Source organism: Delphinapterus leucas, chromosome 8, assembly GCF_059928025.1.
Source record: "Delphinapterus leucas isolate spDelLeu-1000000601 "Yukka" chromosome 8, BTC_Dleu_Yukka2, whole genome shotgun sequence".
NCBI classification, from domain to species: Eukaryota; Metazoa; Chordata; class Mammalia; order Artiodactyla; family Monodontidae; genus Delphinapterus; species Delphinapterus leucas.
Genome location: NC_143136.1, coordinates 37,587,261 through 37,613,511, shown reverse-complemented (window position 1 = coordinate 37,613,511; position 26,251 = coordinate 37,587,261). Strand labels below are relative to the sequence as shown.

The window sequence follows — 26,251 nt, the reverse complement described above, 5'->3', positions numbered from 1 at the left end:
CTATGACTGGCATAGATGGGGTCACGACACAAGGTGATGGCTGCCCAAATCCAGGAGGCACCGTTCCTTGCAAGTAAACAGTGGACCAGCTAGTGCCTGGAAGGGAGCAACACAGTGGCTGAGCAACACTTGTTTCCTCCTAAAGTAACCTGGAACATGACTCATGTTGTTGGAATTAAGAGTGGGATAAGGGAGCATTTGTTTAAAACATTGTTAAGGACATGGAACTCTTACCAAGGAGCCAAAATACCATTTAGAGTTCCAAAGATCCTGGATTCTTGTTTTGGCCTCATTCCTTAGCTTGCAGTTCAGGTTAAGAACAATCCTATCTTCCCAATGAGATTGAAGTGATTAATAAACTTGGAGCTCAGAAGGGGTTTAACCTTCAAATAATCTGCTTTCTTTTTTTTATGTTTGGAAGCAATAATGATTCACATGATTAAAGCTGATCTCAAAGATAATCCATTAGAAGAAGTAATGGCAGCATCAACCATGCAAAATAAAGTAGCAGGATTTGTACTACACAGTCCCATTTTATAGAAAGCCAAGAGGTCCAAATCTTACTTCCTGCCCATATTTAAATGGGGAATGAGTTTAGGAGGGATTTTAAGTGTCAAGTGTGAAAGAAAGAGATGGAATAGAAGACATTCTTTCCAGGAACTCTGTGATAAAGGGAAGTTTTTCCCCAAACTTAACATTTTACTTTTTAGAAGGAGGTTAAAAAGAAAAAAAGTCATGGTGACAGCAGGATATGGAGTTTCCAGTTGAGTGGTGCTAAGACTTAAGCAGAGGAAGGTAGAGCATCTTAACAGCACGTGCTCCTCTCACAGATGTGGCTGGCTAATCCTCAGCGAGGATTTCAGGTGTCCTAATGATGATTTCTAGCCCAGCAGCATTCACTTCCATGAGGCACTGACACCCCATTTTTTTCTGATAAGGGAGTGATTTCCCCTCCATCTTAAAGCTCCAGCTCATGTGGCTGGTGGGGCGTGGTGGTGGGGAGGCTGGGAGGCATGGAGGGGTCATTCAAAATTTTGCCAGTGACACTTCCTGAGGTATCTTAGCCGCAGTGATTTCTAGAATTAGCAGAAGATTTTTCAGAGGACAATGGAAGAAATGGCTAAAGTAGCATCAAACAATACAGCAGATTTAGTTGCTACCGTTGAGGAATCTGATAGGCACAGTTCTGTGCTGCTTGTGGTCATGTAATTTCTATGACTTGGAGACATTGGAATCTTCCTTTGTCCTAAGCATTACATCCTTGAGGCAAAGACTGTGCCTCTCTGTATCTTACCTCTTCTGTATCTTACTCAGTAGCAGTACATTTCCAGCATTAAGTTTCATTATTTTGACTACTCATCTGTTGTTTGTGGAGACGAGTGGTTGTTCCATTCCTGTTTCATAGGTAATGATGATTTTTGTCATAGTTTCCCAAAATGACTGATTTGGTGTCTCATATGAAGTATTTTTAAAAACTGAGAAAGAATATAAATTGTTTTTAGCTTTTTAACCTTTAGTTTCTAGGCAGCATGAATATTCCATAGTGGTTAAAATCACAGGCTTTGGACTCCCTGGATTCAAATAGTGGTTCGGTTGCTTACTAGCTATAAACACGGGCAAGTTTCTTAATGTTCTCAAAGTCTCAGTTTCCCAATTTATGAAACAGGGATGCCGATAGTACCTAACTTTTAGGGTTGTGAAGGGTAAATGAAATAATCCATGCAATGCGCTCCAAGTACCTGGCACTAGTTAGCACTCAAAGCGTATTAACATGATCATCATGGTCATTGTCCTCATAGTCTTATCATCACCAGCTACAGCAGCTTAGAGGACAGGATGTAGTAGTAATAGTTAACAGGGCAGGCTTTTAGAGAAAGCCAACTCAAATTGCATACCATGTGCTGCCCAGAAATTAGAGTGAAGGGAAAATCAAGGATGGATTCTGATACCCAGTGCCCAGGAAAATAATTTATGATAAAGAGTTATCGCTAAACAGACACCTCACTAAAGAAGATGTACAGATAACAAATAAACATATGAAGGAGGCTCAAAATTATGTCATAAGGGAATTTCAAATTAAAACAACAATGTGATATCACTGCACATCTTTTAGAATGGCAAAAATTCAAAAAAAAAAAACAAAAAACCTGACAATACTAATCGCTGGCAAGGATGTGGAGCAATAGGAACTCTCATGGATTGTTGGTGAGAGGCTGTCTGGCAGTTTCTTACAAAGCTAAAAATAATCTTACCATACAATCCAGCAATTGCACTCCTGGGCATTTACCAAATTGATGTGAAAACTTATGACCACATAAAAACTTAAATGTGAATGTGTATGGTAGCTTTATTAACAATCACCAAAAACTGGAGTCAACCAAGATGTCCTTCAATTCGTGAATGGATAAACAAACTGTGGTATATCCATACAATGAAATATTATTCAGTTTTCCATGGGGATATGAGTAAACAATTCTAATGCAGCTATACATGTGAGCTGGAAATGAACAATTAAATAAGTGAGTAGTAGATGGTGGGAGCCAGTTTTCCCACTGTAGGTGTGAGAGTTTACAAATAAGCCAGGGGAGGAGGCTAGAATAATCCATGTGGTAATGGATTAGAGTTGGAGATATCAGTATGGACTCATGTTTAGCTTAGTATGGATAAAAATGGATACATATAGAGATATTTATAGATTTGTGTATATACATGGGTTAGTATACACACATATCTCCTTGCTCTGACAGCTGAGAGTACCTAGAAACAATGACATTCTAGTAGCAACAAGCACACTTCTTGTACATATCTTGGTTTCTAATACCATTCTCTAATGAAAGGAGCCAGGGCTCCTTAGAGAAATAGATGATTCTCTGGGCAGGACAAGTCATTTTAACCTGTATTGGACAAGACAGAATTTGCAAGTCTATAGACAAAAATTATTTTGCATTGCAGTCAGTTACCTACAATTTAGAGTGTTGTAAAATAACACCCATAGAATCAAAATCAGATAACTCAGAGGGGTGTTTTCTAGACAATACATAGTTTTCTACTGAAGCACAATTTTTTTTCCTTTAGGGCATTTATCCCATATACCATTTGCCATGATGATCTTTCAACATAACTAAAAAATATTGAGGTTGTTCTTGGAAGTTCCACCTTCTTGCCAATTCTAATGTTCCTTTTGTCTTTGAAAACCCCATTCATTGACTTCCGTTATGGCTGTCATTAGTTCTGTTCTGAAATATTTTGGCTCTCTGCCTTCCTGGCACATAGTAAGATTGCATTTCTCACCTCCTTTGAAGTTTGGCATAGCCACCTGCCTTGTGATGACCAATGAAATAGGAGAGGAAATGACTTATGATTTTTCCTGGAAGAAGTTTTAAGAGCTGGTGTGAGATTTGTTACATTCGTTTTTCTTGTCTTGCTGAGTGAGGAAATATGTATCTATCTTCTGTATGCCTTCTGTATGCCTAATTTTCTGAGTGGTTATGAAGAGCTGAACCATTTCCCACCCTTGCCACATGACCTGTGTTGGATTTGTAGTGTGATGAGAAATAAATTTTCATGATGTTAAGGCAGTGGAAGAAAAATCACAACATCTTAAGTCAGAGTGCTTGAGTTTGAATCTTGGCTACACCATTTCCTAGTTTTGTGATCTTAGGCAAGCCTCTTAACTTCTCTATGTTTTGATTTCCTCATGTGTAAAATAAGAATAATAATAATGCCTATGTCATAAGGTCATTGTGATGATTGATTAAGATAATATATGACATGCCTTGACACAAAGTTAATAACAACGGGGTCCTTGTTTATCCTTTTGTCTTTTTGGTTCTGTAACTTAAAATTTATCAGTGGTCTCTCAAATTAAACTTTTGAACATAATATATTAAGCACAATGCTGCCCAGAATAGTATAGCTATTCCTACAGGGTAGTGTCATAGGGACAGCTGTTCCATAGACTGTCTCAGAATGCTCCCTGGGATGCTCACTTGTATCATCTTTCTCTCTAGTGCTTTTGATGTTGAGTGGCTTGTGAAACATGAGAAAACTGGATACCACACTATAGTATGAGATGCTACATCAGTGACAGGCAGAGCACAGAGCGCTTGAGGAAGACAGATTTCTTTTCTTGGAATTGGAAATTGTTACTATTTTTCTAGCTCCTGAAATGGTATCCTCATCTTTTCTTTATTATTAACCAAATGGTTGCTTCATTTTATTGTAATATTTCTACTAAGTGAAGTTGATGAAATGTATGCAAAATAGAGCAGTGTATAATAAAATATGTAGAAGTACCTAAGTTTGCTCACATAGTTTAATGTATACCCAAATTATTGTAGTTATTATGGACAGTGTATAGTGTAAAAAGATACACTTGTTATGGTTTTTTGCCCTCTAGAAGGGAAATATATATATATATATATATATATATATATATATATAAACTAAGAATGGAATGAGTTGGCATATTTTCTGTAAATATATTGCAGCTGTTTTCCAAAAGTGGACAAATATCCAGCATTATTTGCAAACCAGTTTGATGTTCATTGGAAACCAAAGCACATAAGCCCTTTGTATTTTGATTTATGAGCAGTTTAATTTCCCAGCTCAATGAAAAAGGATATAGAGATGAAATTGAAGGTATATTTATGCCTTTAGTATCTAGTGATTATATTTCTCTGAAAAGTTGGTTTATATTAAATGATAGCAAGTATTTTAATCCGTTTGGGCTGCTATAACAGAACACCATAGACAGGTGGCTTATAAACAACAGAAATTTACTTCTCACAGTTTTGGTGACTGGGAAGTCCAAGATCAAGGCACTGGCAGATTTGATGTGTGGTGAAAGCCTACTTCCTGATTCATAGATGGTCATCTTCTTGCTATAACCTCACAACAAGGTGAAAGGGGCAAGCGAGCTTTTTGGGGATTCTTTTATAAGGGCAATAATTCATGAGGACTTTGCGTTCATAACCTAATGGACTCCTAAAGGCCCCACCTACAAATACCATCACATTGGGTGATTAGCTTTCAACATACGAATTTTGCGGGGATACAAATATTCAGAATATAGTAGTAAGCCACTCAGATTATGTAAGGCATGTATCATTTGCTGAGTGTTACTTATAATGTCACAAAACTTATGGGATAGAAAAATAAGAGGCACCTGTATTAATTGGAGTCCTTTTCAAAGTTTGGGGCTGAAAAGTTTTTAGCTGTGGTAAGAGTGTATGCCTTGATTATAAATATTGGCATGCAGAAATGTACTCATATTTAATTCTGACAGATGTAAGCTTCTGATAAAGGCAATGTAATTTAATTAAACTGATAAAAGTTGAAAATATAAATACAATTTTAATAAATAAACAAGCAGTTTTTTAGCTTATGTTTGGAGAAACTCATCTGTACTTACCCTCAAAGATCTCTCTGCTTTGTTGCTTAATTTCTACGCATCTCCACTCTTGTTCCTGCCTCTCTACCTTTGATCACACTGTCTCTCCACATGAAATGCACTTCTTTGAGCTTAAGGTCCAACAGAAATTGTATATCTTTTCCAAAATGTCAGCTGACTTCTCTGGCCCACACTGAATTTTCTCAGAATTTCTACAAATCTTGTGGTTGGTTCTTATAATCTAGCGGCTATGCAATCTTGTGTTATTATCTCTGTATTTTGTGTTCCTGTATTTTTCCCCCTTGCATTTGGGCTGTGTGATTTAAGAAAGCCCCCTGTATACAGAGTTCTGGGCACTGATAGAGATATCAAGTGCAGGTTGATGGATGAATTCTTAATTGCTGGGGAATTGAAAGCAGTTATATCACGATACACAAACGTCTTTTCAAGTGACTCTTCCATTGGTATTAACCATGGAGGAAGCTCTGATAGATTCACCTTTAGATTTGAGCTAATTTTAATTGTGGTAAATTCTAATAACAACAATAATAGTAGTGGCTAAGATTCATATAGTGCTTACTCTGCCACGCATTGTATAGAGTATTTTACACATATCACTCTATTTAAGCTTCACAACAACCCCATGAGCAATACTGTGATTGTCAACACTTTACAGACAAGGAAACAGAAGCACGGAGGGCTCAAGCTGTTTCCTGAAGGTCCAAAGAGCTGAGGCTGACTCCACAGTCAAGGTCTCAAGCATTAGGCTGACCTGCCTGTCCGCATGGGGCAGGTGGCAGCTCAAATATCTTTCTCATTTTGCGGGTCTTCAGTAGAAAAGTAAGCATTATATTCTGAGGACTTAAGTGGTTGACTGAAAATTCTGAATAGTGAAGGATTAAACAATTAGGGTTTCCATAACAATTGCGGATGGTCTAGAATTGAACATAGAATAAAGTGAAGGGAATATCGATTTCTAGCTCTGGTTTTCCTATCAATTTGTTGAATAAATTAGGGGAGTAGACCATCCTGAGATGCAACAAAAAATGGCTGTTTTTAAGATGGAAAAAGTGCCTTATCAATCAAAGGATTAAGAATTCCTCTTGACTTTTCCTGATGGACTTTTGTGAATAGTGATATAATTATTAATAATCTCCAATTTATGAATGTACTGGCTAGGAAACTATCAACAGCACATACAGTTTCCCACACTGAAAACATTTAAGTATTTAGAAAAATGTTGGTTTTTATTTGGGTGATAAAGTAAAAAATATAAAATATATTCTTCAGAGATGTGGAGGATTTATTTATACACTAAAACTGTGTTGAGGAAGTCTGAAAAATCAGTTGACTAAAAAAAAATCAGTTAGCTTGAATTTTGGGTGGGGTAGCTCAGTTCTAGCCAGTGGATTGCTTAATCAGCCATCAATGCTCAGCTTCTGGGAAGAAATTTCTTCCCAAGTGAATACAAGTAGACTTTTTTTTTTCTTTTAACATCTTTATTGGAGTATAATTGCTTTATAATGGTGTGTTAGTTTCTGCTTTATAACAAAGTGAATCAGTTATACATATACGTATGTTCCCATATCTCTTCCCTCTTGCGTCTCCCTCCCTCCCACCCTCCCTATCCCACCCCTCTAGGTGGCCACAAAGCACCAAGCTGATCTCCCTGTGCTATGCGGCTGCTTCCCACTAGCTATCTGTTTTACGTTTGGTAGTGTATATATGTCCATGCCACTCTCTCACTTTGTCACAGCTTACCCTTCCCCCTCCCCATATCCTCAAGTCCATTCTCTAGTAGGTCTGTGTCTTTATTCCCATCTTGCCCCTAGGTTCTTCATGAACTTTTTTTTTTTAATCTTAGATTCCATATATATGTGTTAGCATATGGTATTTGTTTTTCTCTTTCTGACTTACTTCACTCTGTATGACAGACTCTAGGTCCATCCACCTCACTACAAATAACTCAATTTCTTTTCTCTTTATGGCTGAGTAATATTCCATTGTATATATGTGCCACATCTTCTTTATCCATTCATCTGTTGATGGACACTTAGACTGCTTCCATGTCCTGGCTATTGTAAATAGAGCTGCAATGAACATTTTGGTACATGACTCTTTTTGAATTATGGTTTTCTTAGGGTATATGCCCAGTAGTGGGATTGCTGGGTTGTATGGTAGTTCTATTTTTAGTTTTTTAAGGAACCTCCATACTGTTCTCCATAGTGGCTGTATCAATTTACATTCCCACCAATGGTGCAAGAGGGTTCCCTTTTCTCCGCACCCTCTCCAGCATTTATTGTTTGTAGATTTTTTGATGATGGCCATTCTGACCGGTGTGAGATGATATCTCATTGTAGTTTTGATTTGAATTTCTCTAATGATTAATGATGTTGAGCATTCTTTCATGTGTGTGGTGGCAATCTGTATATCTTCTTTGGAGAAATGTCTATTTAGGTCCTCTGCCCATTTTTGAATTGGGTTGTTTGTTTTTTTGATATTGAGCTGCATGAGCTGCTTATAAATTTTGGAGATTAATCCTTTGTCAGTTGCTCCATTTGCAAATATTTTCTCCCATTCTGAGGGTTATCTTTTCATCTTGTTTATGGTTTCCTTTGCTGTGCAAAGGCTTTTAAGTTTCATTAGGTCCCATTTGTTTCTTTTTGTTTTTATTTCCATTTCCCTAGGAGGTGGGTCAAAAAGGATCTTGCTGTGATTTTTGTCATAGAATGTTCTGCCTATGTTTCCCTCTCAGAGTTTGATAGTGTCTGGCCTTACATTTAGGTCTTTAATCCATTTTGAGTTTATTTTTGTGTACGGTGTTAGGGAATGTTCTAATTTCTACAAGTAGACTCTTAAGCTTTCCCAAATTTAACATTTTCAGTTTCCAGTATTTGGGAATGGACCTTAAGCTCTGCAATGCAGTGCTTTATAATTCTGTCAAATCATAAATATGACTTTGAGAATGCAAGGCTGGTTTGTTGGAGCCATTCACAGTCAAGGAGAAAGTCTATACCCATATCTTCTCATGTGTGTATTTTATAGAGGAAATCATATGCTGTTTTTGTAATTACAGAAGCCCGAGGACATCCATCACGAATGTTAATGGTCTACTGGTTGTACTTAAATTACAATTGTTTCCATTTACTCACCTATTTACTCGCTCACTCACTCACTGAGACCTCCTCTGTGCCTGCAGAACCTCCTACCAAACACTTCCCTTACCTTTGTCATTAGCCTCTTCTCATTTTGATCTCTCTTATGACCAGTGGCCTGATTTTTCTACTCACTTTCAAATGCCCCTGAGTATCACATTTAAAGTCACTTATTTCATAGCACATTTATCTTTTTTTCTTCTGTATTCCAAACACATTCTGAATCAAATTCAATCTTAATTTGAAGGGTACCTGTCATTGTATTCAAACTATGCTGTCTGCCTGTTAATGGCTTTTGGTTTGTCTTTGCTTTCTCTCTCATCTTTATGAATGCTTATTTGCTGCTTTACAACATGTGTGAACTTCCTGTTCACAGCATGTGAGCAAATAACTTGTCAAACTTCAGTGGGCTCTTGGTGATTTCTTTTAACCTCTAAAGAGTATATGGAGGGCTTCCCTGGTGGTGCAGTGGTTGAGAGTCCGCCTGCCGATGCAGGGGACACGGGTTCGTGCCCCGGTCCGGGAAGATCCCACATGCCGCAAAGCGGCTGGGCCCGTGAGCCATGGCCACTGAGCCTGCGCGTCTGGAGCCTGTGCTCCACAACGGGAGAGGCCACAGCAGTGAGAGGCCCGCGTACCGCATAAAAAAAAAAAAAAAAAAAAAAAAAAAAGAGTATATGGAGTGAACAGTATCAGGACAGCAATGCTACAGAGCCTCCACACAACCCCTGTGGGAGAGGTCAGGGTTGCCATCAGATCCTACAATGGAAACTCAGGAATATATGGTGACATCTGAACAGAGAACATGAGAACATGTCAAGTATGGACTGAACCTACTTCTTGATTTTCCAATGCCGTTTTACCTCTCCTAAGCAAAATAACAGATTTCTGTTTCCTGATCCCAGTCTGTCCTTTTAGAACCTCTCCATGTTAACATTCTTCTCTTTATGCAGTGTTTTCCAAATGTCAGCCATTCACAATCACATTTTTTGTTATAAGCTTTCAAACTCAAATGATAATTTCCTTGATATTTTAAACATTTGTCACCCTAAATATATTCATATGACATTTCTCTTTCTAATCATTACCGTCAATAAAAACCTCACTATCGATTGCCACAAACATAAATAAGATGAAAAGAAAACAGTCTTTTTGTACTTTCTACTATTGGCCTCTGTACTTGCTGAACCTGAGCCTATTCTCTTTATCTTGCAAAGGGAGAGCAGGAAGTGTTCTGGTTATCAGTTGCTGCAAAACAAACCACCCAAATTTGGGGCTTAAAATGACATTTTACGACTATTTCTCACATTTCTGTGGATTGACTTGGGTCATCTGGTTGTTCTCAGTTGGGGTCTCTCATGTGGTTGCAGTTAGCAGCTGGAGCAGGAGTCATCTGAAGGCTCAGCTGGGCTGGATGTCATGATGGCTTTCTTATTTATTTATTTATCTATGGCTGCGTTGGGTCTTCGTTGCTGCACGCGGGTTTTCTCTAGCTGTGGCGAGCAGGGGCTACTCTTCGTCGCGGCTCACAGGCTTCTCATTATGGTGGCTTCTCTTGTTGTGGAGCACGGCCTCTAGGTGCACAGACTTCAGTTGTGGCATGCAGGCTCAGTAGTTGTGGCTCGTGGGCTCTAGAGTGCAGGCTCAATAGTTGTGGCACACGGGCTTTGTTGCTCCACGGCATGTGGGATCTTCCTGGACCAGGGATTGAACCTGTGTCCCCTGCATTGGCAGGTGGATTCTTAACCACTGCATTGTGATGACTCTCTCTGGTTGGGCAATAGATGCTGGCGGTTTGCTGAGACTTCCCTTAGGATTGTACTGTAGGGCCTACACATCGCTTCTTCATGTGGCTTGTCCTTCTCACATATAGCAGCTGGGATCTAAGAGTAATTGTTCAAAGAGGTCTTGGTGGACCCTACTGGGCTTCTTATGGCCTAGCCTCTGAAGTCTCATAATATCTTAGTCACATTCTATTGGTTAAGAAGTCACTAACGCTAGTACAGATACAGGGATAGAATGGCAAAGAATTTGTGGTCATCTTTAATCTACCACAGCTTACTGTTAGAGTGGTGTTAAAAACTAGCACCAAACTTAGATGTTCTCTATGTTGCAGTCAGAACTGAACCAAAAAGGGAATGACTTTCTCACTATGTAAATCAATGTTATTTAATTCCATCTCCATTCATCTCCTAAACTCATCTTGGTGCTGGCAGTGAGCACCTCCTTACTGTATTCACCCTCTTCTGTGTCTCTTGCCTTTGATAGTTCAAGTATTAATTTGGCTGGTATGTTCTCACATTCTCATTCAGAGGGTTACCTTCTGCCTTTTGCTAATGGTAGTATACAAAGAAGAAAGACAGAAAGCCCAGAGAAGCATTGTAATAAACAGAATTAGCTTTTTCAAGGCAAATAGCCAGGTATTATATAAGTCAACTTAGAAGGCATCTTTACAAAAATTCTGGAGATATAGCTACACTGTTTTCCAGATTTAGCAACTTCTCTGGCTCATTAGGAAGGACTATTTGGGAAGAGGGATTCTTAGTAGACATCTTTCTTCATGGGTCAGACTTCTGATTCAAATGTGTGGGTGAGATTTTAACATTTTTCCCAGGGGTTAAATGGTGTGGTTCCATTCCTAAGATGAAATAATTTGAGCATCAACATATGTGTGCATTATGGAAAATTTTAAGATTATGCAGTTTTTGGGAATAATCCAAACAGATACTTATACTTAGCATTAGTGAATTTATGGCAAGTGCATGTGAAAATTGATAAACAAATAGGGTGTAGTATTTTTTTTTCTCTTTTAGGAAAAGCAAAAAGAAAGACCTATTTTTTTGTTTTGAAAAATGCACAAACTATTAAACTTAAACTTGAAAACAAAGGTCATTGTTATTGAAATTTGATGGTATATTTTTGTTTGTTTGTTTTGTTTTCATCTTTTTAACCAACTTGGTGAAAGACATCCTAAACGCTACATGAAACACAACAGAATATTTTTTTCTTCCAGTATTAAAAAAAAAATGACACACAAATATTTTTAAGAAACTTCTATATAATCAAGGCAGAGATCTGGAGTAAAAAACACCTCTAAGTGATCATGTTCTTCATTTCTTATAGTTACAGTCAGAAATTGCTTCCTAATCATAATTAAACATTGTGTACCGGTGTTTAAAATGTTCCTAGATGCACATTATTTAAAAAAATCAGTCTGGCCAAACATATTTTGCCAGAACCAACATTCCTGAGAGCCTGAACTAAAAAACTGGTAAAAAAAGGAAAAAATATCCAGACTCCACAAATGTCTCAGAATTTGTCTTTAAATGGGAGAAAAATTTAAAAACACACATGGAACTTTCTGAAAGGTCTTTAACAAGCTACCTTGGGAGCTCTACTCAAAAAAAGAAGTTGATGTAACTAAAACAGATGTTTCAGTGCAGCTCCAAAAATCTTTATAAATACAGCTATTTGGAGGGATGGTCCTGGATCCGAAGTTTTATTCCTTGTGTATCTACATTAGGTGTGCATGACTCCTCTCAGTTGTCATAATTATCCCTGTAATTTCCTCCTGAGTAGCGGTCATAACCACCCTGGCTTCTGCCGCTATAGTCTCTGGACCTTCCATATCCATATCCATATCCTCCAGGTCGGCTATCATACCTGCCACTTCCATAGCCCTGGTCCCCACCACCTCTAGAGTAGCTGCGACCACACCCATAGGCCCCAAAGGCACCCCCTCTTGTTCCCCGGGCCGACTTGCCCGTGTGGTCTACACGGATCTGACGACCGTCCAGAGACTCTCCATTCATGGCTCTCATGGCATCTGAGGCATGCTCTGCATTGGTGAAGGTGATGAAGCCAAAACCCCAGGATCGCTGAGTGTCCCGGTCCTTGACAACAACCACCTCAGAAATAGGTCCGAAGCTGCTGAAGTGGTCTTGCAGAGCCTGCTCATCAGTGTTGAGGTTGAGCCCTCCCACAAAGAGCTTCCCTTCTTCAGAGGACATGGCGGTAAATTCAAGTCCTGGAAATTAAGTAAAAGGCTGAAGAGACAGCTACTGCCAAGAAACCGAGAGACTGGCTATGAAATATTTTTGAATTGGTGTATTGCTTTATATTTGTATCTAGTTATTACATGCATATATTTCAAATAAAGGTATACAGTTTCAGAACATTCCTTTCATACAAGTGTCAGTGCTTCCTTTAACCTTGCTCAAACTATTGTGTTGTGGATAAACATGCAGGGTGATATAATAGTTCTTCATTTTGGACAAGCAGTTTCTTCTAATTTACATTATCGCTCAACATAAATGGCTTAACTGTCAAGGTTAAATCTCCTTGGCTCTGTACTCAGTGACATTAAGCAAGCAAATGTTGTTTATTTGGTAGTAAGTCCTAACTGTGAAGAGCTATTAGGAGCTTCCAGGCAGTTAGTTATACAAAAATTCTTTCTTGACCCCATTAGATTTTTAAAAAAGCAAGATAGGTACTAGCTAATGCTTGAAATATATCTTAGATAAATATTTGAGATGTTGTGAATGGAATCCATGCTAACATTATTGTCACTGGCACAGTTTTTAGCTCTGAAGGTTACTGAAATGGATTATTTTTTGAAAGTGCTGTTAAACATGGTTAGGGACCTGTCTGTCTCTGTCTCTCTGTCTCTCTCTCTTTTAAATTACACTGGATTCCACAATTTAAAAAGTTCTTATGAGGACAGTATGATGAAATGTTAATGATGGAAATATATATTTGAACTTTCTTTTTTTGTGGGTATTAAATCACTAATGGGTCACTCTACTGATGAGTTTCCCTACTTTTGCTTAATTTCAAGATTAAATTCAGTCAAACATATTTATTAAGAGTTGTTAATAACTTAGATGCTACAATTGTAAATGAAATAATAGGATCTCAATTATGTACACATGTGGGCATAACAATGTAAAAATAAATATACCTAGAAAAATATCTGAAGAAAATATACTAGCATGTCAATAATCACTGTCTTAATATGTTTGCATGATATTTTTCCCTTTGGTAATTTTTTCTTTATACCTTTCTTTAATTTTAACTTTCTAAAATGAGAATGTTTTAGCATTAGGCATATGTCAAATAACTGAATGAAATCCTGTAATTGCTAATGTTTATGCTTCAGCTGGGTTGTTAGTTTTTAAATTATGTTCATAAATAAATGATTAAAGAAAAGGTATCTAGGTCAGCCATTTTCTAGCTTCATTTGTGCCATAGTGATATTTGTTATACACATCTCGCCCCTATTAGTTTTATACATTTATATTAGTAGTCTTATAAACACTCCAGGTGGAAACAGCTCTGCCTTCTAGGTGATGAGGCAGTATGTTCCTCTACCTATGAATGAAGCTGCTTCCCCTCTTTCACTCTTTGTTCAGTGGCCAAGAAGTCTCCCATTCTTCATTTGGAAGTGACTGCAGCTCTTATTAGCAGACCAGCAGAAGTGGCCTGGCCCATTTCTCTGACTCAAAGTGACTCACTGGGATCCTCAGCAAAATTCCTTTCCCTTGTCTTTTCAGCTTTCAGGAGCTTCAGGAGGTTAGGTAGAAGGGATGTGAGTGATTAAAGGATACTTTATAGGAATAATTGAAAGCTGTGTATTTTATATATTTTGACCTAGGTTAGAGGACAGGAATGCTATGCATTCAGATTCTGGGCAGATGTGAATTCTCATGAATAACCATGAAAAAGATAAAAACAGTGCTAGGTAACCAGCAAAATGAGTGATACAGAAGACTTTGTACTTGTGCCTCTTCTATCTTTGTTTCTCATTCTTCGACTTGTATGATCCCTTATCCTTTCTCTATCAGTGTGAGGTTGTAGAATAATGGAAAAAAAGAGAAAACAATATACTTAATACCAATCCATTTATTTAATCAAATTTGTTGCCTAAAATTGTCCTATTGCATTTTTTTCTCCTGTAATGCACACATGTGTCACTGAGTGAGAGAAGAGGAAGCCATTCCCATGGGGTGAATCTTCATGGAAGAGTGTGCAGTAATTTGTGCAAACGACTACTAGTCATAAGACTTCTAGATTAAGGAAAAATCCATTACAACTGCTGTGTATAAGTGAACAATCGAAAAGTAATTAATGTGGTTTGAAATGGACTATGTGCCATCTTTTAACCTGATCATACTTTTATAAGAGAAGATAGTGACCTTTTAGCATATAATACTTACCATATATCTCAACCTCCCATTTTAAAGAGGTGCTTTTGAAAATATCAGTTAAGGAGAATCTCCAATTACTACATTGCTTCAAGAAAACATACTATTTTGGTCGTTAGAAACACGACTCCATCAGATCTGCTCTTCACAAAATAGAATACATGCAAATGATGTGACTGAACTCAACCTCAGATGTTTTGCAGTTGAATTATTTGGTGCAGTATCTTGAGAGAAAGATGTTTGGGTTATTTCATATTTGATGACTTTGAATATGTGAAAATTAAGGGGTTAAAAATAAAATGCAATAACTGGATATTTATTTTTCTTCTTAATAGTTTATTGCGTAAAGAGACCTCATTTTTCTACTGTGCCTTATTCTTTGATACTATTCATTTCCTTGTAAGTTTAGGAAAAGTGATGTATGTTCTTAGATCTCCAGTTTATTGATTTGTATCAAACCTCTGCTTTTATCAGTGGTCAGGCCTGCTGAGCTACAAAGTATGAACAGTGAAAGGGACTTTGTAATCCAGTAGGTCATCTGCCTCCAGGATTTTCAGAGAACCATTTTGCAACTGCTAGGACAAATCTTGAGGGGGCATGTGTGCAGTTTTATTAATTGCATTTGTAATTCACAGAAGTTCTTACATAAGGAGAAAGATGGACAAAGTGTTTTTTTTTTTTTAAAGTTTTTCTTTCTGTCTGGAAAGGGTGTATTTGGTTTATTGTATCTTCTATTATCTCCTTTTCTATAAAAGTGTTTTAGTGAATGATGTAGAAGTTATTCTTTATGATACTCATGCTTCATTCTGTATCAAATCTCTGAGTGATCAGGGCTTGTGGACAGCAGAGTTGTGAGGGACAGGTTGGCTGGAGAATGGCAGGGAAGGTAAGTGAGGGGTTTGGGCCAAGTCACATTCTATGTTCACTGTCTTAAACTTCTCATGGGTAAATTCCAGCTGGAGTGAAAATAAGGGCCACCTTGACAGGGAAAGGAAAGTGGGAGGTGTCTCAGAAGGGAAGACATAACCTACGCGGTGTCTATTGCCGGCAGCCAAGCCCGGGATCGCTTTGTCCCTATAAAAGTGTTTAAATCAGGCTGATGGAAGTCATTTTCATTATACACTTTCCTGTTGCCTCACCCACCTCAGAGCAGTGGTCTGGAATTGGTGCTGTAATTTATACTACTCTGAGGATATTTCATTTTTTTTTTAAAGAGGATAAAGTCATTGAACTGGACTAGAATCACATGCAACTCAGCTATTGCTGTAACAGCAAATTATATGGCTGATCTTTAAGTTACTAATTTCTTCATCCAAATTCTGCCCATTCTTTTCTCTTCCATGCAGAAGTTACCAGTACCTTTACACAAGTGGACTTGATGGGGTTTCTGCCTTCCTATCTAGAGACGGCTTTTCTGAGAATGATTTCAGGGACATTAGGATGGACCTTGTGCCCTTCTTCAACCAATCTACCAACCCACGGACCAACCAATCTTTTTACCATGGGACAGAGCCCTTATTCCCAGGTTTAAATTCAGTGTGAAGCATAAAGGACTATGATAAGACTCTTTCTTGAATGTTTTTATTACTACAAGATCAGTTGAACATGAAAGGCGAAATGGAGAGGCTACAGGTGTTTTGGGAGGTTACTAAACTGGAGGGCTGTGGTCATTCTACACACTATTTATGTGTATTCCCGGTTTTGTTTAGGTTGGACCATCAAATATTCTTCATGGATCAGCACCGGGCTATTTTAGAAGAAATTCTCTAGAGTGGTGAATGAGTAAGACATGGTGTCACTGAAAGACTCAAAGAATGACCAGTTTCTCTGTTTTAGGCTTTGCTGGTCCTTCCCACAGTTTCTCTGTTTGGCCATTGCTACTAATACTGCAGAGCCCTCTGCTACTTGGTTATCCATTCCACAGTCACCGCCTGACATGAGATGGGGCTAGTTTCTGTGCTGATCCTGTGGAAGGAGGTTGTGTTGGGAACTTGGGTTTTTTCTTCAGCTTGTGATGGCTGAGGAATTGCCATCCTAAAACACCTCTTTACTGCACTGGAAACAGTTATTTCCCATTTCCACAGACTTGTGCTTTCTTGAGAACTCAAGATCGTGTGTGTGTGTGTGTGTGTGTGTGTGTGTGTGTATAGAAAGATGATTTCAATTTCATTTAATTCAAGAGCCATTCCTTAGTCATCTACTATTAGTAAGACACTCTGCAGGTGTTGGAGGGGTTCAAGGTGAGGCAAGGACTGTGGCCTCGAGTTAACATTAAAGTCAGTGGGGACTTGGGGTTCAGAATGGAGAAGAAATAGAAGATAGCATTTTAAGCATTACACTGTAAGTGCTGAAAGGAAAGGGAGATCACATCTAATAGGGAAGACATCCTGATTTGGTCAGGTCTGCTGGTTTGGGCCTTGTTTTCTTCTCTTTTGGTGAGGCTTAGGGTCAATCTATAAAAAGTAAGAAACTAATAAAGGAAATATTTTAAAGTACCTGCTCCTAGAAACAAAGCGTGTGTGAGAGGAGCAGTTACTGGCTCTCTGCTTTTCTAAAGGCTTGCCCTTGATGTAAGGCTATGGAAAGAGAACTTGTAAAAATTTCAATGAGTGGGGTGGGCACCATTTCTTAGCCGATTCTTACTTATTCAGGAGCTCATTATCTAGTTGGAGAATTGCCTAAGTTGCCTTCTTTTTCTCCTCCTTTTCTTTCTGCCTCTTATCTGATATTTGTGTCATTTCTATATATTAATTCCTTCATAGCAGGTAGAAAGGAAATGAAAAAGATTAATCGCAAATCTAGAAAGACTGGTTGAGGAAAAGGCTGTGATATTTGGACACAATGAGAGTAGTAGTTGGTAAATTGGCTATTTATTCTGGTTCATCATCATCATTATGGATAATGACTGTGGAAGTCAATGGCACTGGGCCTGTTGAGTGACTTAAGATCAAGGTGTATCTTGGACAAGAGTGGGAGGAAAGTTCTTTATCTTATATATTGTCCTGAACTATGGCCTACATTATATAATGATTTTTTGAAGTCCTTATGCTTTTCTTCCTCTTCTTTTTTTTTTTGATACAGTATTTAAATTTCTGAGCCTAAAATAGACTTCCTGGAAAAGGAAGCTAGGTTAGAAATGGTTATAGCTGCAGAGATACACGCTGTGAGATGCTTCCAGAAATCTGTAAGGCAGATAGATATAAGCGCATTTTGGCTTGATACACTTAACTCTAATGCACCTCATCCAATTAGAATTTATGGCAACTGTCATTCAATATTAGCAGCTATAGTTAAAAAATGAGTACTTTAAAATGAATGTGTTTATGGTCCCTTCTCTTATCTCAGGAAACATGTTGGTTTGCCAGCAAGTGTTTTTTTCTTTTGTTAGGATCCTTTCTAGGTAGTAAATGGATAGGAAGGGATTTCTTTCTTCAGCTCTTTTAAAAGTAGTATGAGCAAGGGATAATATGATAAAGTGCCTAATGTATCCCCAAACCGACTTTCACTGAGTTCATGGAAGTTTATAAATGTGCTGTAGTGAGGGAGTGTTCATTAGAGACGAGAAGGAGATTACTGTTCATACCTTTGACTTTGTGAAGGCAGCATATCCACATTCACAATGCCTTCCCCATAACCATAGCAATCAAGTCAGGATGTTTCTCTCTCTTTTTCTCTCATATTGAAAAGCATTATTAGAATGTTTAATACTATTTGGATGAGTATATTCAGGTAAGAGAGGCATAAGTTTGAATTCTGACCTCCGGATAAAATTTTCTAAGGTCCATTTCTCTCTTTGTCTCACCTCTCTCAGCAGCTACTTCTATCGATTACATGTGGTCCCAAGTACCCATGATGTTCTCTGCCATACTGGCTTCTCAATATTGTAGAGATTGTTTGGACAAAGACATTTTAGAAATAAATGTTAGATATAGAATTTTGAAAACACAAACTACACACAGTTACAATGAAAGGTTAAATAGAAAGCAATCAGATGTTTGACATAAGGATTAAAGAACTTGAATTCATTAATCCCAAAGAGAAAGGCTGAGGGGAAGGTCAAAAGAATTATGAATTTTCCACGTAGAGAATGACTGACTTAGGACTCCATACTGTTCTCTAACCATTTAAGATGGTATCTGGCACCTGGGCTTACTTTGCGCTTTGTAGTTGGGATGGGTCAGGCAATGATCCCCACGGCTGGTGATGAATAGAGAAGTTACTCCCAAATTACCTTTGGAACAGACTTGTTTAAATTTCAGATTTTCACCTTCAACTCTGATATGACAGCTCCAAGTCTGTGTCTCACAGACATCTCAAGTTTTACATGGTTAAATTTCTTGATCTTCCCCTAGAAATATGCTTCTCTTCTAGTCTTCATGAGTAAATAAATGCCTCTGTCTTCTTAGGACCTTGGGATCTATCTTTGACACATCTCTCTACATTCAGTGCATCATCAATCTGTGTTGATTGTACTTCCAAGTGTACCTTTGCTCCACCAACTTCCCAAGTCCACCTTCACTGCCACTGTGTTAGTCCAAGCCACCAACTTCTACACCTGGATGTCTTCAGTTTGACCTTCTAATTGATCTCATAACCTCCACATTTTCCTTTCTTCAAGCTCTTTTCCATACAATGGTTAGACTATGGAACAAGCTATGCAGCTGTAATCTAGTATCCCTGAAATAATGTGTTTCAGACAAGAAAGACATTTAATTCTCTCTCAAGTAATATCTAAGCTAGGCAAGTGTCTTCAGCTGCTTGGGCTATTCTAATATCCTCAAAACATGATTTCTATTTTGGGCCCTAAACTCCACTTGTTACTCTCTTCCACCAGTGAGTAGAGGGTTAAGGGCCAGGTGAACACATACCCAGTCCTTAAAGAGGACTGCCTAGAAGCTTGGAGAGTTTATATAACTTCCTGAAGGTTACACAGCTATTTGGTAGTAGAACTGATTGGATCTGAGGTTTGTGTGACTCAAAAGCCCACGAGACCACTTGTAGGGGGAAAGAAATAAAACATATAGCTGTTGCACTCCAAATTAACATTGAACCTATTAAAATCCATATTTTGCAATAATTATGTAAAATTTTCAATTATGTAGAGATAAAAATGGCATTATTAAGAGTGAAAAGATAGAGAAATAGAAATAAGAACGTTTGAAAACTAGATTTGTGAATGATATGAAACAAATATATCACTATCATAAGAAAAAATAATACCTTCCACTGATGGGGGTGGGAATGGAGGTGAGACAGCACTAATGGCACCGTTTTTTTGTGGGAATTCTTCACTAGGTGGAACAAAATACTCAATAAAATGAAAAACAATTTTCTATCCAACTTCTCGGTTATATCCATTTAAGCTTTTTTTTTATTATTCAAACAGAAAGTCACAAAAATTACAATCATCCTCATGAGTTCACTCAGTCCCATGTAATTAATTTTTTTTCATCTTGATCTTTCGTTAGCACTTTTATGAATTCATCGGTTTTCCATCAGAGTTCTGAAAATGCTTATTCATTCAGTTCAGCAGTATAGTCAGTTCCCAGAAACCTGTACTTGTCAGAGTCTTTTCCATGAATTCCTTGAAGATGAAACCCTTTTACAGGAACATTTTTGCAAAGGCATCAGAGTCCACCCAGAACTGTCTGTAAATGACAAAAGCCTTAAAAATGACCCCGGTTAAAGATGTGATGAAAGTTCAGAATAATGCAGTTGACAAGGAAATTTAGTTGTTTATGATATATACATTTTAAAGTAATAACTAGAATTATGACTTATAACATTATACCAGAACATATAAGATTTTTAGAAATTTCATGTAATGTCTGAAACATTTATATTAACATATTTCCATACAAATAACCCAAAGAAAGTTTAGTATTAGTTGTTTTTTTGGTTTGTTTGTTTTTTTATACTGCAGGTTCTTATTAGTCATCCATTTTATACACATCAGCGTATACATGTCAATCCCTATCGCCCAATTCAGCACAGCACCATCCCCACCCCACCCCGGTTTTCCCCCCTTGGTGTCCATACGTTTGTTGTCTACATCTGTGTCTCAACTTCTGCCCTGCAAACTGGTTCATCTGTACCATTTTTCTAGGTTCCACACACATGCGTTAATACACGATATTTGTTTTTCTCTTTCTGACTTACTTCACTCTGTATGACAGTCTCTAGATCCATCCACGTCTCAACAAGTGACTCAATTTCGTTCCTTTTTCTGGCCGAGTAATATTCATTTGATGGCTTCAGTAGGGGGATGTTACACAGTGTAACTAGCTGCTCTCAAGTTAACATAAGGCAGAAAACAGGTGAAATCAGACTTCGCGATACCTAAAGCAGTGGCTCTTAATCCTGAACACACGTTAAAGTCACCTGAGGATTCCAGCTGCAGCCATGTCTGTGAAATCAGAATTCTGGGGATAAGACCTGCATTCGTTTGCTAGGGCTGCCATAACAGAGTACCACAGTCTGGGTGACTCATGATCATTTATTTATTTACTATGATTTATTTTCTCACCATTCTGAAGGCTAGAAGTCCGAGATCAAGGCGTCTGCAGCATTGGTTTCTTCTGAGGCCTCTCTTCTTGGCTTGTGGATGGTGGTTCTTTGCTCCCTGTTGTTCCACATGGTCTTTCCTCTGTACCTGTTTGTGTCCTAATCTCCCCTTCTTGTAAGGACTCCTATTCTTATAAGGATGGGGGCCCATCCTAATAACTTCACTTGACCTCTTTCGAGAACCCATTGCCAAGTACAGTCACATTCTGAGGTACTAGATGTAGGACTTAAACATATGAATATGGTGGGGGTTTGGGGGGCAACTTAGCCACAACAGGACCAAAGGATCAATGTTTTTAACCTCCACCCTCAAGAGATACCAACATGCACCCGAATGTGAGTCAGTGCCCTACTTAGGATTCTCAAACCTGGCTGCATTAGAATCACCAGGCAAGCTTAAGAAAAAGGAGAAAACACCAATGCTTAGGCATCACCCTCAGAAGTTTGATTTCATCTATGTAGAATGCGGTATTGTTAGTTTCCAAAGGCTCCCAGATGATTTAAATGTGTACCCAGGTTTGATCATTGCTGTCCTAAAATATGTTTAACTGTATAAGAGAAAGCATATTTCTTACTTTTCTCTCAGTTTTTTCTTTGAAAATTTGTTAAGAAATACAGCTTCTTTCTATGAAAGATGTATATCTAACAAAGAACAATTCAGGTCTAAACAAAGAGCTATATACTTCTAAGGTGGTATAGTTTCAAACATCAAGGATGGGTTTTGATATTAGTTTGCATGTGACTTACAGTTTTTTTTCTCTGCTTAATGGAGGTAAATCAAAGGAACTAGGGCATATCACTCAGAAAGTAAATGAAGTGAAGAAACTGACATTAAAATGATTAATTAAAATGTCATAACTTTTAGTGAAATTTCTTGATGAAAGAAATGATGTTTTTCAGCTCTCAGAAGGAAGCTAGAAAAAAAAAAAAGGAGGCTAGATTTTCCTTTCCAGATGATATAAATATATGATAGAAACTCATTGATTTAATCAGGCCAATTTCTGTGTTTTGAAGTAAAGCAACTTATCTGGCATTTTTCATTAAGGCTGTATGACAGCTGGCTGCTTCCTAGAATGCAGTACTGTGACAGAGATTATTTTATAAAGGCATGGATCAGCTGCCCTTGTAATTTGCTTAAATTAATTATATGTATATTTCTTCACTCTCTGGGCTTAAAAAAGGCTGCACTTGGTTGAGGAAACAGTACTATTGTTTCAATTACAAAAGACCATTTCTACTGTGCTATGTTACACACGGACACACTGTCTTTCCCATTGTGCCTTAATACTATTTTTGGTTTCATTTTTTTCAGAAAGTTATTTTTAAATAGTATGATTTCATTTTGACTGAATTATGTAGCTTTAATCAGGCGATTTGGAAGGGGTATTCAACATCAGAAAAAGCATCATTTAAACTATAAAAGTATACAGTTCCAGGAGAGTAGTTAATTTTTATTTGTCCTTTCTCTCTGTTGATTTCTGACACAGAGATCTGATGATGTGAGCTTTTATCTTAAAACAAAACTATGATTACACCTCTGCAGTAAGTAATCACTTTCTAAAGTTGTATGGTACCCATGTCTTGCTGAAAGCTCTACAGGAATTCAAAGGGCTGAGATTAAACTGGACTTAAATATACCAGTAAATTTAGATATTTTATTTTAAAACACTTAAGAATTCAGCCCTAAGAAGTTCACTAGCAAAGTACCCAAAGGCAAAACCAAATCATATGTTTTCCTTTTATTCAAACTAATGACTGACCTGGGACACAAGTGCCCACATGGACTGAGGTAATGATTTTCTCAGTGACAGGAGCTGCTTTTGGTTAAAAATGGATTGAATGGAAAAGAATGAGAAATGAGGTTTTTTGTTTTGATTTTAGTCATTTTTTTTTACCATGGAATCAGAGGTGAGATTTGGTCACAACTCAATGCCACTGTAATTCCCAGTTACTGTGTGGATTATTAGCCCTCATAATTCTACTTTCTCTGTTTCTTCCATTGTTGTGAGAAAATAACAAAACCTCATAGATATGCCTCATGGCAAAGTTTTACATTTTGCCTCTACGAGTGCCTTTAATACTGTTTGGAATTCTTTTATTCGTACCTCGGGGATCCCTATCCAGTGGCTTCCAGATTTAGCTACTCATAGAGATCTCCTGGGGACCCTGTTAAAAAGTGATCCCCCAGTTTCATCCTGGACCTGTTGAATGCTCCTGAGGATGGGGCTGGGGAGTCTTTCTGTTTGACTGCCTCCCTGGGTGAGTCTTGGTGAGATCAGCCTTTCTCTGGTCCAGGGAATGGTCTTTGGGGACTCCTGGTGGTTCACTCTAAGAGAATTACTGTTCTTAATTCCTTCCACTCCTGTAAATTCGCATTCCTAATTTCCCCTTAAGGAGATGACTGGGCCTTTCCTTCACTTGAAAACTAAGGCCAGCCAGGAAATAACCCTCATATTCCCTTCTGTTTACCTCAGAAACATGTTTCTAGATATCATCTTTCTTTGAATTTCATAGGGAAGGGCTTCCTGGTTGAAAGTAAACTCCTCCATTTTTGCTTCTCAATTCATCCATTTCCATCTTTAGTTTCCCTTCACACCACCATCTAACCTTTAACCTTTTTAAAAAAATTTAATTGCATCGTTTCCCTTTGCCTTTGAACAATCCAGATTTCCCCTATCTGAAAAATCTTTCTCCCATGACCCTTGCTACCACTGAAGTAGTTGAATTTCTCAGTCTTTTCCCCGTCAAACTTCCAAAAAGAATGATTTATTTCTTCCTTACCACTAAGTTTTTCAGTTCTTGTTCTTACCACTCTAAACCACCCGCCTCAGTAATTTCCTCTAATTATGAAATCAGTTTTCTTTTCTAGCAGTTAGATCAGTGTTTCAAAGCAGAAAATAAAACTGTGAAGAGAACTATGAAAAGAAAAGGTTTTTCTTCTTCATCTTCTTTAGAAAATGAAATTAGAAATACACAAAGGATGAATGAATTATCTATTGTGAACATCTGATGAGTAAGTATGGTGGCCCCAGTAAAGGTTCTGGCATCCCCCAAAAGATAAGGTCAGAAGATAAATCTGTCCTGGTTTATCCTTGGCATGGGTTCGTCACAGGTTCTCTTGTTTAATGGCCCATAACTAAGACTTTGATAATCGTACTTGGTGATGGATAAGTTTGATAATCGTACTTGGTGATGGATACTCACATATTTTATTGCAAGATGTTTTAACCTGATCTTTCTTGATTTGGAAAAAATTTTTCTGTTGCTACAATGTGGGAATCCCTTTATTATTAGAATATCAGAATAATTTCCACATTCTCTGGGGTTGCCTATAACTTACAAACTATTTTATTTTTCTCTGTATCTAAACTAAGTAAATCAAAACAATTATGATGAAAGTATTTCATGAAAATGATTAAGTCAAATACTTCTGTAAAGCAGACTTAAAACCCCCCAATATTCTTTTCTTCTCCTACTGCCTTGTTCCACTTACTAGACGAACCACTTCAATGTTTTTACCTATTTGTTCTAGTATTTACTTCCTTACTTGAAAAGAATATGCTTCTTGATTAATCAGTTTAATTCCTATTAGGGTATATTAGGATCTTCACTTACTTATACCTCCTCTTCCTTTAAGTTCAAAATCCCATCATGAACAGATAATTTCTAAGCATGCCCTGATCTGAAATGAGTATACTACAAAGCTGAACTGAATAATTTGGTCTATGTAGCAAAATCAAAAATTTTACTTCTTCCCTATATAATTTATTATGTTTAAATGTTTGGTTAATCTTTTCCCAATATCTTATTATGTCTATGTGAGTGCTTTCCACAGCGGAGTAATCCACAGTGTGACTGCATTTCTTATTTTTGTTGTCATTTTTACCTGGAATAAATAATTGCCTCATTTTTTCCCCTTTGTTTAATTTTCTTTGAATGCTATTTCTTCCAACATCCTATAACAGTTCTGTAAAATATCTCTCACTACAGTGTTCCACATGCTCAAGCAGTCAGATAATTTACCACTTCCTTTTTTTTTTTTTTTTTTGCAGTACGTGGGCCTCTCACTGTTGTGGCCTCTCCTGTTGCGGAGCACAGGCTCCGGACGTGCAGGCTCAGTGGCCATAGCTCACGGGCCCAGCCGCTCCACAGCATGTGGAATCCTCCTGGACCGGGGCACGAACCCATGTCCCCTGCATCGGCAGGCGGACTCTCAACCACTGCGCCACCAGGGAAGCCCCTACCAGTTCCTTTTCTATTCCTGCTTCTTGGAGCCTCTGTCTCCTGCTCCAGTATGCACTGTCTTCACTAGGACTGAGGCACAGCTGTTACTCTGGCAGTGCCATTGCCTCTCTCCTGTATTTCCTAAATCCACATCCTCTTCTTTCTTGGTTTTTTCCTTTGTTTTGGTGGGACATATCCTATAGTGGCTTCTTGAGAAAGGAGCTTGGGAAAAGAATTTTTACTTTTTGCATGTCTGAATGGACTAATTCACTGTAGGATGATCAGACATGTTAGCTAGATTTTTCATTGAGACCCACCACCCCTCCCCCCTCCCCGAAAGTATCACTATTTATAAATCTTTTCTCTTGGGCAGTTTAGTTTCTCCAGAGAATGCTCAGTGTCCTACCAGGGGAATGCAGTCTGAAGGTGGATGTTCTCGAGTTGAACAAAACACAGATTTTCATATATTATCCCTGTTTTCAGCACTGTACCTCTCACTTGACCTCTTTTGTGACTGCTGTGCCCAAATCTGAAACCCCCATGGTTCACTTTCTCTGGAGAGTAAAACCTCAGATTTCTAGTGGGTGGTAAAGATTAAGACTTGGGAGCTATGGTGTGCTGATAAATGTTTAACAACTAGCTCTCTGAAAAAATCAGAACAAACCAAAATTCTGATTTGTAGAATTTGCCAGTTCCTGTAGTGTAAATATTCC

General features: G+C 37.9%; 1 protein-coding gene and 1 pseudogene across 1 annotated transcript in view; one reads left to right on the top strand and one right to left on the bottom strand.

Moving 5' to 3' along the window:
• The window catches only part of PLCL1 (phospholipase C like 1 (inactive)), a 359,068-nt gene that overhangs the window by 111,059 nt on the left and 221,758 nt on the right, over positions 1–26,251 (top strand). The gene's annotated exons all lie outside the window — the stretch shown is intronic.
• LOC115802114 (RNA-binding protein 3 pseudogene) lies at positions 11,889–12,572 on the bottom strand (annotated as a pseudogene).